This window comes from Schistocerca americana, chromosome 4 (genome assembly GCF_021461395.2).
Source record: "Schistocerca americana isolate TAMUIC-IGC-003095 chromosome 4, iqSchAmer2.1, whole genome shotgun sequence".
In the NCBI taxonomy this organism is placed as follows: Eukaryota; Metazoa; Arthropoda; class Insecta; order Orthoptera; family Acrididae; genus Schistocerca; species Schistocerca americana.
The window spans coordinates 41,160,036-41,176,781 of record NC_060122.1 but is presented as its reverse complement, the minus strand read 5'-3'; positions in this window follow the sequence as shown (position 1 = coordinate 41,176,781).

Below are 16,746 nucleotides of genomic sequence, written 5' to 3'. Positions count from 1 at the left end.
TCCCCGTACCTTCACATTGACGATGAGACACAGAAATTGCATCGAAATTAATTACAAATGGCACGATGATGACTTAACTACAAGAAGACTGAGTCTCCTTACTGTCTATGTTTTGACCCTTTCCTGTGAGACCAGTTTTTGATTCCGATGCATCTCTTCAGGATTACTGTATCCCTTGGGCCTTCACATTGATGATGAAACACAAAGATTGCATCGGAATTAAATACAAAAGGCACAATGCCGACATAAGTGCAAGAGGACTTGCTTCTCTTAGTGTCTATGTTTTTAGCCTTTCCTGTATCACCAGTTTTACATTCCGATGCACAACTGCAGGTTTACTGTATCAATTGGACTTGCACTTTGAGGATGAAACACTAAATTGCGTCGGAATTAAATACAAAAGGCACAATGGCGACTTAAGTACAAGAAGACTGACTCTTCTTAGTGTCTATGTTTTGAGCATTTCCTGTGTCACCAGTTTAAGATTCCGATGCGCAACTGCAGGTTTACCGTATCCATGGGACCTTCACAATGACGATGAAACACAGAATTGCATCGGAATTAAATCCAAAAGGCACAATGGCGACTTAAGTACAAGAAGACTGACTCCTCATACTGGCTATGTTTTGAGCCATTCCTGTGGGACCAGATTCAGATTCCGATGCATCACTTTAGGTTTACTGTGTCATTTGGGCCTTCACTTTGATGATAAAACACTAAAATTGCAATGGAATTAAATACGAAAGGAACAATGCCGACTTAAGTACAAGAAGACTGACTTTTCTTAGTGTCTATATTGGAGCCTTTCCTGTGTCACCAGTTTTAGAGTCCGATGCACAACTGCAGGTTTACTGTATCCCTTGGACCTTCACATTGACGATGAAACACAGAAATTGCATCGGAAAGAAATACAAAACACACAATGCCAACTTACGTACAAGAAGACTGACATTGCTTAGTGTATATGTTTTGAGCCTTTCCTCTGTCACCAGTTTCAGATTCCGATGCACAACTGCTGGTTTACTGTATCCCATGGACCTTCACATTGACGATGAAAGACAGAAATTGCATCGGAATTGAATACAAAAGGCACAAGGCCGACATAAGTACAAGAAGACTGGCATCCCTTAGTGTCTATGTTTTGAGCCTTTCTTGTGTCACCTGTTTTAGAGTACGATGCACAACTGCAGGTTTACTGTATCCCTTGGACCTTCAGATTGACGAAGAAACACAGAAATTGCATCGTAATTAAATACAAAACGCACAATGCTGACTTAGGTACAAGATGACTGACTTTTCTTATTGTCTATGTTTTGAGCCTTTCCTGTGTCACCAGTTTTAGATTCCGATGCACACCTGTAGGTGTAGTGTATCCCATGGACCATCACTTTGACGATGAAACACTAAATTGCGTCGGAATTAAATAGAAAAGGCACAATCCCGACTTAAGTACAAGAAGCCTGACTTTTCTTAGTGTCTATGTCTTGAGCCTTTCCTGTGATACCAGTTTTAGAATCCGATGCACAACCGCAGGTTTACTGTATCCGTTGGACCTTTACGTTGACGATGAAGCAGAAAATTGCATCGGAATGCAATACTAAAGGCACAATGCCAACTTAAGTACAAGTAGACTGAGTCCTCGTACTGTCCTTGTTTTGACCCTTTCCTGAGAGACCAGTTTTAGAGTCCGAAGCAAAACTGCAGGTTTTGGTCCTTCACTTCGACGATGAAAGACAAAATTTGCATTGGAATTAAATTCAAAAGGCACAATTCCGACTTAAGTACAAGAAGCCTCACATTTCTTACTGGCTATGGTTAGAGCCTTTCCTCTACCACCAGTTTTGGATTCTGATGCACAACTGCAGGTTTACTGTATCCCTTGGACCTTCACTTTGACGATGAAACACAAAAATTGCATCGGATGTAAATACAAAAGCCACACTGCGAGTTAAGTACAAGACTACTGGCTTTTCTTAGTGTCTATCTTTTGCGCCTTTCCTGTGTCACCAGTTTTAGATTCCGATGCACAACTGCAGGTTTACTGTATTCCTTGGACCTTCCCATTGACGATGAAACAGAGAAATTGCATCGGAATTAAACTCAAAAGGCACAATGCAGACTTAAGTACAAGAAGACTGAGTCTTCTTACAGTCTATGTTTTGAGCCTTTCCTCTGATTCCAGTTTTAGATTCCGATGCTTTATTTCAGGTTTACTGTATCCCCCGGACCTTCACTTTGACGATGATACACAAAAATTGCATCGGAACTAAATACTCAAGGCGCAATGCCGAATTTAGTACAAGAAGACTTACCTTTCTTAGTGTCTATGTTTTTAACCTCTCCTGTGTGACCTGTATTAGAGTACGATGCAAAACTGCCGGTTTCCTGTATCCCTGGGACCTTCACATTGACGATGAAACACAAGAATTGCATCGGAATTAAATGCAAAAGGCACAGTGCTGACTGAAGTAGAAGATGACTGAGTTCTCTAACTGTCGATGTTTTGAGCCTTTCCTGTGAGACCAGGTTCAGAGTCCGATGCTTCACTTCTGGTATTCTGTATCGCTTGGACCTTCACTTTGACGATGAAACACAAAACTTGCATGGGAATTAAATAGAAAATGCACACTTCCGAGTTTAGTACAACAAGACTGACCTTTCTTAGTGTCTATGTTTTGAGCCTTTCCTGTGTCACCAGTTTTGGATTCCGATGCACAACTGCACGTTTACTGTGTCCTTTGGACCTTCACTTTTACGTTGAAACACTAAATTGCGTCGGAATTGAATAGAAAATGCACAATGCCGACTTAAATACATGAAGACTTACTTTTCTTAGTGTCTGTGTTTGAGCCTTTCCTGTGTCACCAGTTTTAGATTCCGATGCACAACTTCAGATTTACTGTATCGCTTGAACCTTCACATTGACGATGAAACACAGAAATTGCATTGGAATTAAATACAAAAGGCACAATGCCGACTTAAGTACAAGAAGTCTGAGTCCTCTTACTGTCTATGTTTTGAACCTTTCCTGTTTGACCAATTTTAGTGTCCGAAGCACAACTGCAAGTTTACTGTATCCCTTGGACCTTCACATTGACGATGAAGCACAGATATTGCATCGGAATTAAGTACAAAGGGCAGAATGCCGACTTAGGTATAAGAAGACTGAGTCCTCTTACTCTCTATGTTTTGACCCTATCCCGTGAGATCAGTTTTACAGCCCGATGCACAACTGCAGGTTTACTGTATCGCTTGGACCATCACATTGACGATGAAACACATAAATTGCATTGGAATTAAATACATAAGGCACAATGCCGACTTAAGTACATGAAGCTTAGTCTTCTTACTGTCTATGATTTACGATTTTCCTGTGTGACCAGTTTTAGATTCCGATGCCTCACGTAAGGTTTCCTGTATCCCTTCGACCATCACTTTGACTATGAAACACAAAAATTGCATCGGAATCAAATACAAAAGGCACAATGCCCAATTAAGTACAAGATGACTGACTTCTCTCAGTTTCTATGTTTTGAGCCTTTCCTGTGGCACCATTTTTAGATTCCGATGCTAAACCGCAGGTTTAATGTATCCCTTGGAATTTCACTTTGACGATGAAACACAAAAATTACATCGGAACTAAATACAATAGGCACATTGCCCAGTTAAGTGCAAGAAGACTGACTTTTCTTAGTGTCTATATTATGAGCCTTTCCTGTGGCACCATTTTTAGGTTCCGATGCACAACTGCAGGTTTGCTGTATCCCCTGGACCTTCACATTGACGATGAAACACAGAAATAGCATCGGAATTAAATACAAAAGGCACAATGCCGACTTAAGAACAAGAAGACTGATAATTCTTAGTAGCCTATCATGTGTCACCAGTTTTAGATTCTGATGCACAAGTGCATGTTTACTGTATCCATTGGGCCTTCACATTGGCGATGAAACACAGAAATTTTATCGGAATTAAATACAAAAGGCACAATGCAGACTTATGTACAAGATGACTGACTTTTCTTGGTGTCTATGTTTTGAACCTTTCCTGTGACACCAGTCTTAGATTCCAATACACAACTGTAGGATTACTGTATCCCTTGGACCTTCACTTTGACTATGAATCACTAAATTGCGTCGGATTTAAATAGAAAAGGCACAATGCCGACTTAAAGAACGGAAGACTCACTTTTCGTAGTGTGTATGATTTAAGCCTTTCCTGTGTCACCTGTTTTAGAGTGCGATGCACTTCTGCAGGTTTACTGTATCCCTGGAACCTTAACATTGGCGAAGAACCACAGAAATTGCATCGGACTTAAATGCAAGGTGCACAATGCCGACTTAAGTAAAAGAATACTGACTTTTCTAAGTGTCTACGTTTTGAGCCTTTCCTGTGTCACCAGTTTTAGAGTCCGATGCACAACTGCAGGTTTACTGTATCCCTTGGACCATCACATTGACGATGAAAAACAGAAATTGCATCGGAATTAAATACAAAAGGCACAATGCTGACTTAAACACAAGAAGACTGAGTTTTCTTAATGTCGATGATTTGAGCCTTTCCAGTGAGACCAGTTTTAGATTCCGATGCTTCACTTCAGGTTTCCTGTATCCCTTGGACCTTCACTTTGACGATGACACACTAAACTTGCGTTTGAATTAAATACAAAAGGCACAATGCCCACTTAAGTACAAGAAGACTGATTTTTCCTGGTGTCTATGATTGAGCCTTCCTCTGCCACCAGTTTTAGATTCCGATGCACGAGTGCAGGTTTACTGTATCCCTTGGACCTTCACCTTCACGATGAAAACCAGAAATAGCATCGGAATTAAATACAAAAGGCACAATGCCGACTTAAGTACAAGAAGACTAAGTCTTCTTACTGTCTATGTTTTGAGCCTTTCCTGTGAGACCATTTTTAGATTCCGAAGCTTTACTTCAGGGTTACTGTATCCCTTGGACCTTCACATTGACGATGAAACACAAAACTTGCATCGGAATTAAATACAAAAGGCACAATGCTGACTTAAGTACAACAAGACTGACTTTTCCAAGTGCCTATGCTTTGAGCGTTTCCTGTGTTACCAGTTTTAGAGTCCGATGCACAACCGCAGGTTTACTGTATCCCTTGGACCTTCACATTGACGATGAAGCACAGACATTGAATCGGAATGCTATACATATGGCACAATGCCGACTTAAGTACAAGAAGACTGAGTCCTCTTACTGTCTATGTTTTGACACTTTCCTGTGCGACCAGTTTTAGATTCCGGTGCTTTACTTCAGGGTTACTGTATCCCTTGGACCTTCACATTGACGATGAAACACAAAACTTGCATTGGAATTAAATCCAAAAGGCACAATGCCGACTTAAGTACAAGAAGACTGAGTCTTCTTACTGTCTATGATTTGAGCATTTCCTGTGAGACCAGTTTTAGATTTCGATGCTTCACTTCAGGTTTCCTGTATCCCTTGGATCTTCACTTTGACTATGAAGCACAATAATTGCATCGGAATTAAATACAAAAGGCACAATGCCGACTTACATACTAGAAGACTGACTTTTCTTCGTATCTATGTCTTGAACCTTCCCTGTGTACCAGTTTTAGAGTCCGATGCACAACCGCTCTTTTACTGTATCCCTTGGACCTTCACATTGACGATGTAACACTGAAATGGCATCGGTATTAAATACAAAAGGGACAATGTCGACTGAAGTACAAGAAGACTGAGTCTTCTTACTGTCTACGATTTGAGCCTTTCCTGTGTCATCAGTTTTAGAGTCCGATACACAACTGCAGGTTTACTGTATCCCTTGGACCGCCACATTAACGATGAAACACAGAAATTGCATCGGAATTGAATACAAATGGCACAATGCCGACTTAAGTACAAGAGGACTGAGTCTTCTTAATGTCCGTGCTTTGTGCCTTTCCTGTGAGACCAGTTATAGATTCCGATGCTTATAAAGGCACATTTGCATGCCGAGAATGAGTTTCCTCCGAAACGCGAAATATTAATTAAATAAATAATCAGTGACAAATAAATAAAGCCTATGGCACACAACTGCAGCGCTGTGTCGCTGATAAAACAAAAGCACAATTACGTTACTATTATGTTTGATTAAGAAAGGAGAGCTCTGGTTGAAGTGGTGCGAGAAGCACGTATTTTTTTTTATTGTCTGGCACACCGCCATATTTCATGTTATAGAAGAATACTGCGAGTTGCAACCACACTAGGCACTCGATTCTGTAAAGAATTTATATTTATAAAAGTAAGTAGGATTCGGCTTATTCATTGAATATATCTGATTTGACTAACTGTGTAATTTTTTTATGTTTAGTAGACAATCACCTCTGTACGACGCATTGGCATGGCTGCCAAATTATTGAAATATTGAGATTTAGATTATGAGTCCGCACCTACCGCAGCAGTCTTTGGAAACGATTTAATTACGAAGTCCGATTATTCAGTTTTATTTCACGGTCAACTACGAGTAACATTGCCTTTACGAAAAAGCCATTGTCAAGCGTCTGATAACGAATAATTAAACGTCCACGTTCCAGATAAGCAAATACAATTGCAATCACAATCACCATCATACAGATAGAATAATTTACATATTCAAAATAACATTTTTTATTTATTTTATTTATTTTATATTGGCGACTGCGTGTCGGACTTGTTATTTTGTCATTTGTTACATTGTTCTCTTTGTTTCATGCAAAAAATCAACTTTCTGGACCTGGACGTCAATGTATGAGAGATAACAAAATCTGAAGATATTTTCCAATTCTGAAATTTTGCCGGAAGAAGCAATGAAACTCCAGCAAAATAAGGTAAGACGCAGCATCTTTGCATTGGTAGGCTTGACCAGACGTATAATTCAGTGTATTAGCTTTTCAGTAAATTCTGTAGTGTTTCTTTTCTGCATAACAGTTTCAGTGATAAATTTCATTCTCAGTACTTTTCCATAAACAATAACGTATGCAACAATATCAATACACGAGTGTACAATATGGCCGACTTCTGTACGATATCATGTAACATGGCCAGCAGCCATTACCAATAATCTCAAATTCAGTTTATATTTTTAAATTAACAGACAGCCATTGTTGCTACGAGCGATTCATGCTCAACTACATTTTATTTTAAAATCAGTGTCAAAAATTTTCTTGAAACATATATCACGTGTGGCATGGTAATAACTAGAAAACAATACGCAAAAATGGAACAGCAAGGACGTACTATTCAGACGCAATCCGACTCGGACGTGAGACAAGTGTTAGAAAATGACTTTACGACAGCAACCGGTAGTGACGATTCATCAAACATTGACGCAAGTGTTGACGAAAATTTTGACGATAGGCCGTCCACTACAAAAATTTCAAAATCTCAATCAGAGCCCATGTTAATGGATGACGTCACGTCTAATGACGCGGCGGGGGCAGAGACCTTGCAAACGGTAAACATTGCCGACATGTTACAAATGCTAATGAAACAAAACGCCGAAAACATGGCAACCTTAAAGGCACAATTAGAGACACAAAATGAACAGTTAAAAACACAAAATGACGAAATCAAATCTGATCTCATAGCAATCAAGATAGGTAATGACACTTTATGTAAGCGTGTGGTACTTATAGACGCCACACTGACCAAACAGATGACCGAACTCAGTACTAAATTTTCCCAGCTCAATACGAGACAAGAAAAGACTACAACTGACGTAGCACTTTTACAGACACAAGTAAAAAACCTTAATGTCACGTGTGAAGTTCTTACTGAACAAATTCAAACATATCCTTCAGTACATGACAATCTTGAAAAACGAATTACTGACGTACAGAATAAATTTGACAATGTTGAACAACACCTGACTGACATCTTACAATCAGATGTCTACATCTACATCTACATTGATACTCCGCAAGCCACCCAACGGTGTGTGGCGGAGGGCACTTTACGTGCCACTGTCATTACCTCCCTTTCCTGTTCCAGTCGCGTATGGTTCGCGGGAAGAACGACTGTCTGAAAGCCTCCGTGCGCGCTCTAATCTCTCTAATTTTACATTCGTGATCTCCTCGGGAAGTATAAGTACGGGGAAGCAATATATTCGATACCTCATCCAGAAACGCACCCTCTCGAAACCTGGCGAGCAAGCTACACCGCGATGCAGAGCGCCTCCCTTGCAGAGTCTGCCACTTGAGTTTATTAAACATCTCCGTAACGCTATCACGGTTACCAAATAACCCAGTGACGAAACGCGCCGCTCTTCTTTGGATCTTCTCTATCTCCTCCGTCAACCCGACCTGGTACGGATCCCACACTGATGAGCAATACTCAAGTATAGGTCGAACGAGTGTTTTGTAAGCCACCTCCTTTGTTGATGGACTACATTTTCTAAGCACTCTCCCAATGAATCTGAACCTGGTACCCGCCTTACCAACAATTAGTTTTATATGATCATTCCACTTCAAATCGTTCCGTACGCATACTCCCAGATATTTTACAGAAGTAACTGCTACCAGTGTTTGTTCCGCTATGATATAATCATACAATAAAGGATCCTTCTTTCTATGTATTGGTAATACATTACATGCCACAGCTCATTTTCAAAATATTAATAAAGAATTTCATGATTGGGTTGAGAACAAAGACAAACATTTTGATAGATGCTTACGTGAAAATTTACCAACAATTGTGCACGACTCCGTAGCGCAATACATTACTAATAACAAACAGCTGATCAGTGACGCAGTACAATCCGTCACTGCACCCATGAGACAATTCACCGATCAACTACAGTCTGAATGTAACGAAAATATCAGTCAAAATGTACAGTTCAGAAACCAATATACATTCGAGTATGATACACACATTCCGCACACGACAAATACACAAGAACAAAACACACCACGACTACAACACATACCACGATGTGGAAACACAAACACAAGCTATTATCATGGTAAACCACAGCAACATTATCGTAATTACTCGCCAGCTGAACATACCAGTAATTACAGTGGAATAAATCCATATCACAATGCGAAGGAAGATGAAAGCTTAATGAAACACAGGCAATTTCAGATTTTTATCCCAGAAAAACGAACCATTCATCCGGTGATTTTTCTTAAATCTTTTAGTAACGCATTTCCACGCACTTGGAGTGACCGAAAAAGATTTCATATATTGTCGGTTACATCCAAGACGATGCAGCTGTCTGGGCATACAGTCAAGCTGACGTATGTACCACGTACAGTGAGTTTGGGCGTGCTTTTCTGAACAAATTCTGGTCGCAATCCGTCCAGGAGCGACTCAGAAGACAAATTTTAGAACCTGAAACTTTTAACAGTAAAAATGGTAACTTACGCAGATATTTTGAAAAATGCTTGAACATGGGACACTTTTTAGACGAACCAGTCGCAACTCGTGATATACTACGTGCGTTGAAGGCCAAATTGCCTTTCAACATTAAAGAAAAACTCCTACATATCCCGGATGACGATTCAGATTATTTTTTAACAGCTTTAGATTCGGTTGACATGTTACTTGAAGATCAGCGCTTCGCGCGGCAAAACAGCAGCCACAATGTTTACACTAGTGGTATGCAAAACATGCAGGCTTGCCAACACAATTCTGGCGCGCCCACAGTTGGATACGCGGTACAACAAAAACAGCAAACTCACATGCCGTCTCAGTACGGAAATCAAAATCAACACGCGTATTCCAATACAAACAATAGTTACAACAGTAATAACATTTCATGCGGCAATCCATACAAAAGGCACCGCGGTAATAACTACAACGGTAACAACGGATACAAAGGTAATAACAAAAACACAAACAGAAATAGAAATAATAATAACTACGAGCCAAGACAGCATCAAGGTTGGACTCGTAACGATCAGTACTTTCATTCAAACTCTGCTTTACCACAGCAGCCACCAGGTCAAAATTGGAGCATACCTTACGACCGACAGGTAAGTTATAATGCGCAACAGCAACAACAACTGCAAAAGTTTGGAGATCATAATAGGCAATATCCGAATGTGAATATAATAGCAATGACACCTGATGCACAACCTCAATCTGTGTCAGTACCTAGTACAAATGATAATCCAACAAACTAGAAACAGTCACTACTTTGCCCCAGGTCGTGGCTGAAGAATTCTTGGGGGGCGACTTCAATGTTAACCAGTTATTTGACACCACACTTGAACAACAGAATAATGATATGCCGAGTAATTCTAAACAAAAACTACCTGTTTTATTTATAAGATACAACCACAATAACAATATATCAGATGAACTTTTACAAGACAGTACACAATGTCGTTTACACACAAATGAAATTGTTTTAGCATCTACTACTGGTGTAGTAGGTGGGATTCCAACTACTATTATCCTAGATACAGGTGCAGCTGTGAGCGTTTTGTCTTTTAATTTCTATAAAAAGATGTGTGAATTGGAACCTGTGCCTGAGTTTCCTGCCCAAAACTGTAAAATAACTACTGCACTAGGTAATAAGTCATGTAGGGTTACGAAGCAAGTCTTTGTAAACGTTAAAATAGGTAATGGAACCGTACAATGGCCATTCCTGGTTGTACAAAACCTTGTGAGAAATTGCATATTAGGAATAGATATTATGAGCGAGAAGGACTGCATTATAGACTTCTCCAAAGGTAAATGTATTTTAAATGATAAAGGCAGTGTAATTATTATTGATTTGGACAGGAGAACTCTAAAGCATGACAAACACTGTACAGGGTACAAGGTTCAGTTAGTACTTGACAATGACATTCAAGACATGCAAACACACTCATCTGACACAGAGCTAATGGACTTGAAAACATTGCTTGATCATAAGATAAGTGAAGCTACAGCTCTCAGTGTACATGAACGTATAAAACTACAGGAAGTGTTATCCAAATATTTACAAGTTTTTACCAAACGATTAGGTGTTATCAACACGTATGTGTACAAGATTGAAGTTAAGCCTCACAAGATCTTCTACCATAAGACATATAACGTACCGTTATCTCAACGACCTGCTGTGTGGCAAGAATTAAAACAAATGTTAGACTGGAAGGTCATTGAACCATCCACCTCACCTTATTGTAGTCCTCTACTTGTTGTCAAAAAATCAAATGGAAGCATTAGGTTAGTGTTAGACGCACGAGCTATTAATGAAATAATTTTACCGGTTCACACAAAACCTGAAAATTTAGAAGAGCAATTACAGAAATTTCTAGATGCAAAATATTTTTCCACAATAGATCTCGCTAATTCGCTTTGGCAGGTGGGTATCACTCCTGATTCTCGGAAATATACTGCATTTATGTTCGGGGGGCGAACCTATCAGTTTCGTGTTCTACCCTTCGGACTGAATGTCAGCTCTGGGGTATTCATTACAGCCCTGGATACCGTGCTTGGCACACTATGTAGATGATATACTGATAGCTACACAATCTTGGAATGAACACGTTGACACTCTTCAAAGAATTTTAGAAAAATTTGCACAAGCTGGAGTCACAGCCAACCTAAGAAAATCAAAGTTTGGTTGCAGTGAGATAAAGTATTTAGGACATATCATTAATTCACAGGGCATACGTCCGGATCCCAGTAAATTAGATGCTATCAGAAACTTTCCTAGCCCTCGAACTAAAAAGCAGTTAAAATCATTCCTTGGGCTATGTTCATTTTTCAGACGTTTTTTGCCACAACCACTTTTGAACAGTAAACATCTGCTAAATCTACTCAGAAAGAATCAAGTTTGGATCTGGTCGGAACAGTGCCAGAATGACTTTAATACAATTAAACATGCTTTAGTGAATGCTAACATATTGAGCCATCCAGATTTCAATTTAGATTTTTGTATGACTTGTGACGCTTCACGTACTGGCTTGGGCTGTTGCTTATTTCAAGTTGTAAAGAATAAAGAGGAGGAACAGATAAGAATTATTGGGTTTGCGAGTCGCACTCTAACTGAATGTGAGCGTACATACTCCACTACTGAGTTAGAAACACTTTCCACAGTATGGGCATTCAAGAAATTTAATTATTATTTATTTGGAAAACATACAGTAATTTACACCGATCACCAGGCCCTGACATTTTTGTTAACTTGTAAACTTGTACATCCTAGACTATCACGATGGGCAGTTACACTTCAGAACTACTCTTTTGAAATTAAGTACATAAGAGGTAAGGACAACACCATTGCAGACACTTTGTCTAGACTTCCACAAGGTATGAATGATACCAACAGTGACTTAGAAAATATAAATGACTACAGGATTCTCTTAATGCAAGACAAGCAGTATCACCAATATTATATTGATATGTGCAGAAACATGGCTGAATTACAAAAATCTGATCCTCACTGGTATAAGATAATAACATTACTGGTAGAAAAACACAATCATCCTTTGACTAAGTATTACAAGTTACACAATGATGTGCTACTTTATCGACGACATCCAAATGCTACTAACTGGTGTGTATGCATTCCCAAAGAGTCTGAACGTAATTTAATTTGGCACACACACTTAGTTTGGGGTCATTATGGGACAAAAAAGTGTTTAGCGAAGCTCAGCACATACTGTTATTTTAGCAATATGAGAAGAAAAATTTACAGGGAACTGAAAACATGTGTCATATGTCAAAAATCAAAACCTCAGAATTTATCCACAAAAACAGATTTACATTCTATTTTACCCAGTAAACCCCTGGAAATTCTGTGTACTGACATCAGTGGACCGCATCCAGCAAGCTCTGGAGGCGTCAAATATATCTTAGCTTTTTACGATATATTTTCTAAACATGTAAAACTTTATGCTTTAAAATCCGCCACTGCAAATGCTATAATACGAAGATTCTCAAGTGATTACCTGACGCACGTGGGAAAACCCTGAAGCAATTCTATCAGATAATGCAGCATACTACTCTGGGTACAAATGGAGAAATTTCTTGAAGGACAATAACATTAAAAGTATATTTATTTCGAGGTTTAGTTCACAATGTAACGCGACTGAGAGACTTTTCCGAGAATTAAACCGTTTCATGAGGACCTATATTTCATCAAAACATACTAATTGGGTGTCCTACCTAAGTCTTTTCGAAGACGTACACAATAACTTAAATATTTACGATACGAATTACACACCTAACGAGATCATGTTCAATTGCAAACAGAACGATCAGTGGATAGAACCATTACCTAAGTTGTCAGACAAGGAAATCACACCTGAACAGAAAATAAAAGAAGTATTGACTACATTGACACATCACGCACAAATACGAAACAAACATCACAGAAACATAATAAAAAGAAAACAAAAATTCGAGGTAGGAATGCTTGTACTACTTCGTACTCATCATAAATCTGTAGCACTCAAACGACGCAACGCAAAGTGGCGTCTGCTATATGAAGGACCTTATATAATTGTTAACATACCACATCCTGGTGCGTATCTGTTACAACATCCTAGAACTAACAAAATTATTGGGCTATACGCACACCGAGATCTTAGAGCATTTCATGCTGAATAATGTCAAAGTCATACCCATCAAAATATTGCTAAGCAACTCGAAAAACTCTGTTGTTACAACACAGATAATAAGTGGTATAGAAATTTTCATTTCAGCGGTTCCAGTGACGCAGTTGAAGACAGAAGAACTCTTCTTTCAGCGCGCGCCTCCACCTGAAAGTCGGAATATTAAAGTAAAATTTATGATTACGTAGCAGTGGATGACATATTAATTTTTCACGGAACATTTGTTACTGAAGGTACCACTGACTTGGTGTGGCACCTGACGAACTGACAGATGTCATCTGTGAAGCGATCTTTTACTTTGAGAAATAGATTAGACGCACATCTCTCAACACGAAAAGCATCTATCAGTAGTCAAGGCCACACAGACACTCTATACACACGCACAAAACGCGAGGAATCGAACATTTTCTCTCTCTTACTATTTTGAATATTTATTGAGTAGTGAAAACGCCTGGTCTTGCCTACTGATGTAATGAATGTTGTGTCTAACCTATCTTAATTTCAGATGACATCACAAAAAACATCGATAATATCCCAGCAAAACCGCTAAAGAGGATGTAAATATCTGCAATTCATGTAATCAAATGTGACACAATGTAATAATCTATAGCGATGTAATGATGACGTAAACATGTTTATGTGCAACTATATTATGTTTATGCTAAGAAAATATGTGACGTGTGTATGTATAATTACTTACTTTTTAACTGATGTATAGTGCAACTGTTACTATGTAAAAATTTGAACAAAACGAGTGACAAAAAGACATTGCATAGTGAACCACTGTTCACGGACATTAACGAACATTACTAACTCTGCAACTACGCGGAAACCTATGTGAAAGAAACTGTTAATGCCATTCATTATGCAGCGTATCTATGTGAACGCGATGAACGATTTCCTTGATTAATAACTACGAACATTTAGGTGAGCTATATTCAGCAAAAAAAAAAAAAAAACTGAAAATGTGAAGTGCATAATTCGTGCATCGTCTAGTGACATTACTACAGTACCCAACTTCAAGATGTTAACTGGATTAAATGGACACAAAGTGCCTGTCCAGAAAACAACACGACGGGTGGAAGAATTTTGGTTGGAACTTCAGGGAATGAAATGTTCTCGAAATGTGACGGACACTCTTACCTGGACTGTCCAAGGATCGACGCCAACTATGTGCCGTCCGAGGTTCTGCAACCAAGCTTCCACGGAATGTAAAAAACGAACTGCACGTGGACCAATTACTCGACGGGTCACGTCTGATCTGTAATAAGCAATGCTTTTAGTCACAACGAACTGCATCACTACGACTATAATGGAAATGAGAAATGGACACGCTTATGTATTAATCACGTTGTTATACAACGATGTTACTGTGATCAAAAAACTTTACCACGACGATACTAACCTGTAAAAAATTATTGTGCAGCGGATGAATATGAACTGTAATAACGACACGATGTGTATAGGTCAACGCACCTGAAAAATACGGACATTTTTCTTTGAAGTATTTCAAAACAATACTATGTAACTAAGAACATTCAACAATCTAAGTTGTATTGTGTTATAACAAATATTGTAAATTTAAAACTAAGTTACCTGTCATAGAATGTAGTCTTCATATGTAATCTTGGTTGAATATTTTCTTTGTGCAACGACTAAAAAACGCGCGCACACGAACAATATGATCTGAAATACTGTGCCGCGTGATCTAACTGTACGATATAACGGCAGTGCCGCAGTTACACAGACGCTTCTGCGCATGCGCGCACTCTATCTGCCAACATTAGAACTTTTACGGCGCACCCGCGTCATTCAAATTTTGTATATAATGTGTATAATGTGTAATGTAAGTCATGTAAATAGTTGTAGATAACTTAGATTTTTCCTCCGAAACGCGAAATATTAATTAAATAAATAATCAGTGACAAATAAATAAAGCCTATGGCACACAACTGCAGCGCTGTGTCGCTGATAAAACAAAAGCACAATTACGTTACTCTTATGTTTGATTAAGAAAGGAGAGCTCTGGTTGAAGTGGTGCGAGAAGCACGTATTTTTTTTTATTGTCTGGCACACCGCCATATTTCATGTTATAGAAGAATACTGCGAGTTGCAACCACACTAGGCACTCGATTCTGTAAAGAATTTATATTTATAAAAGTAAGTAGGATTATGAACTGTAGGCTTATTCATTGAATATATCTGATTTAACTAACTGTGTAATTTTTTTATGTTTAGTAGACAATCACCTCTGTACGACGCATTGGCATGGCTGGCAAATTATTGAAATATTGAGATTTAGATTATGAGTCCGCACCTACCGCAGCAGTCTTTGGAAACGATTTAATTACGAAGTCCGATTATTCAGTTTTATTTCACGGTCAACTACGAGTAACATTGCCTTTACGAAAAAGCCATTGTCAAGCGTCTGATAACGAATAATTAAACGTCCACGTTCCAGATAAGCAAATACAATTGCAAAAACAATCACCATCATACAGATAGAATAATTAACATATTCAAAATAACATTTTTTATTTATTTTATTTATTTTATATGCTTACTTTCAGGTTTACTGTATCCCGTGGACCTTCACTTTGACGATGAAACACAAAATTTACATCGAAATTAAATACAGAAGTCACAATGCCGACTTAAGTTCAAGAAGACTGACTTTTCTTAGAGTCTATGTTTTGAGCATTTCCTGTGTCACCTGTTTTAGATTGTGATGCACAACTTCAGGTTTTAATGTATCCCTTGGTCCTTAGCATTGACGATGAAACACAGAAATTGAATCGGAATGATATACAAAAGGCACAATGCGGACTTAAGTACAAGAAGACTGAGTCCTCTTACTGTCTATGGTTAGACACTTTCTGTGAGACCAGTTTTAGATTCTGATGCTTTACTTGAGGGTTATTGTATCCCTTGGTCCTTCACATTGACGATGAAACACAGAAATTTCATCGGAATTAATTACGAATGGCACAATGCCGATTTAAGTGCCAGAAGCCTGAGTCTGCTTACTGTCTATGTTTTGAGCCTTTCCTGTGAGACCTGTTTTAGATTCCGATGCTTCACTTCAGGTTTACTGTATCACTTTCGACCTTCACTTTGACGATAAAACACAGAAATTGCATCGGAATTAAATACCAAAGTCACAATACCGACTTAAGTACAAGAA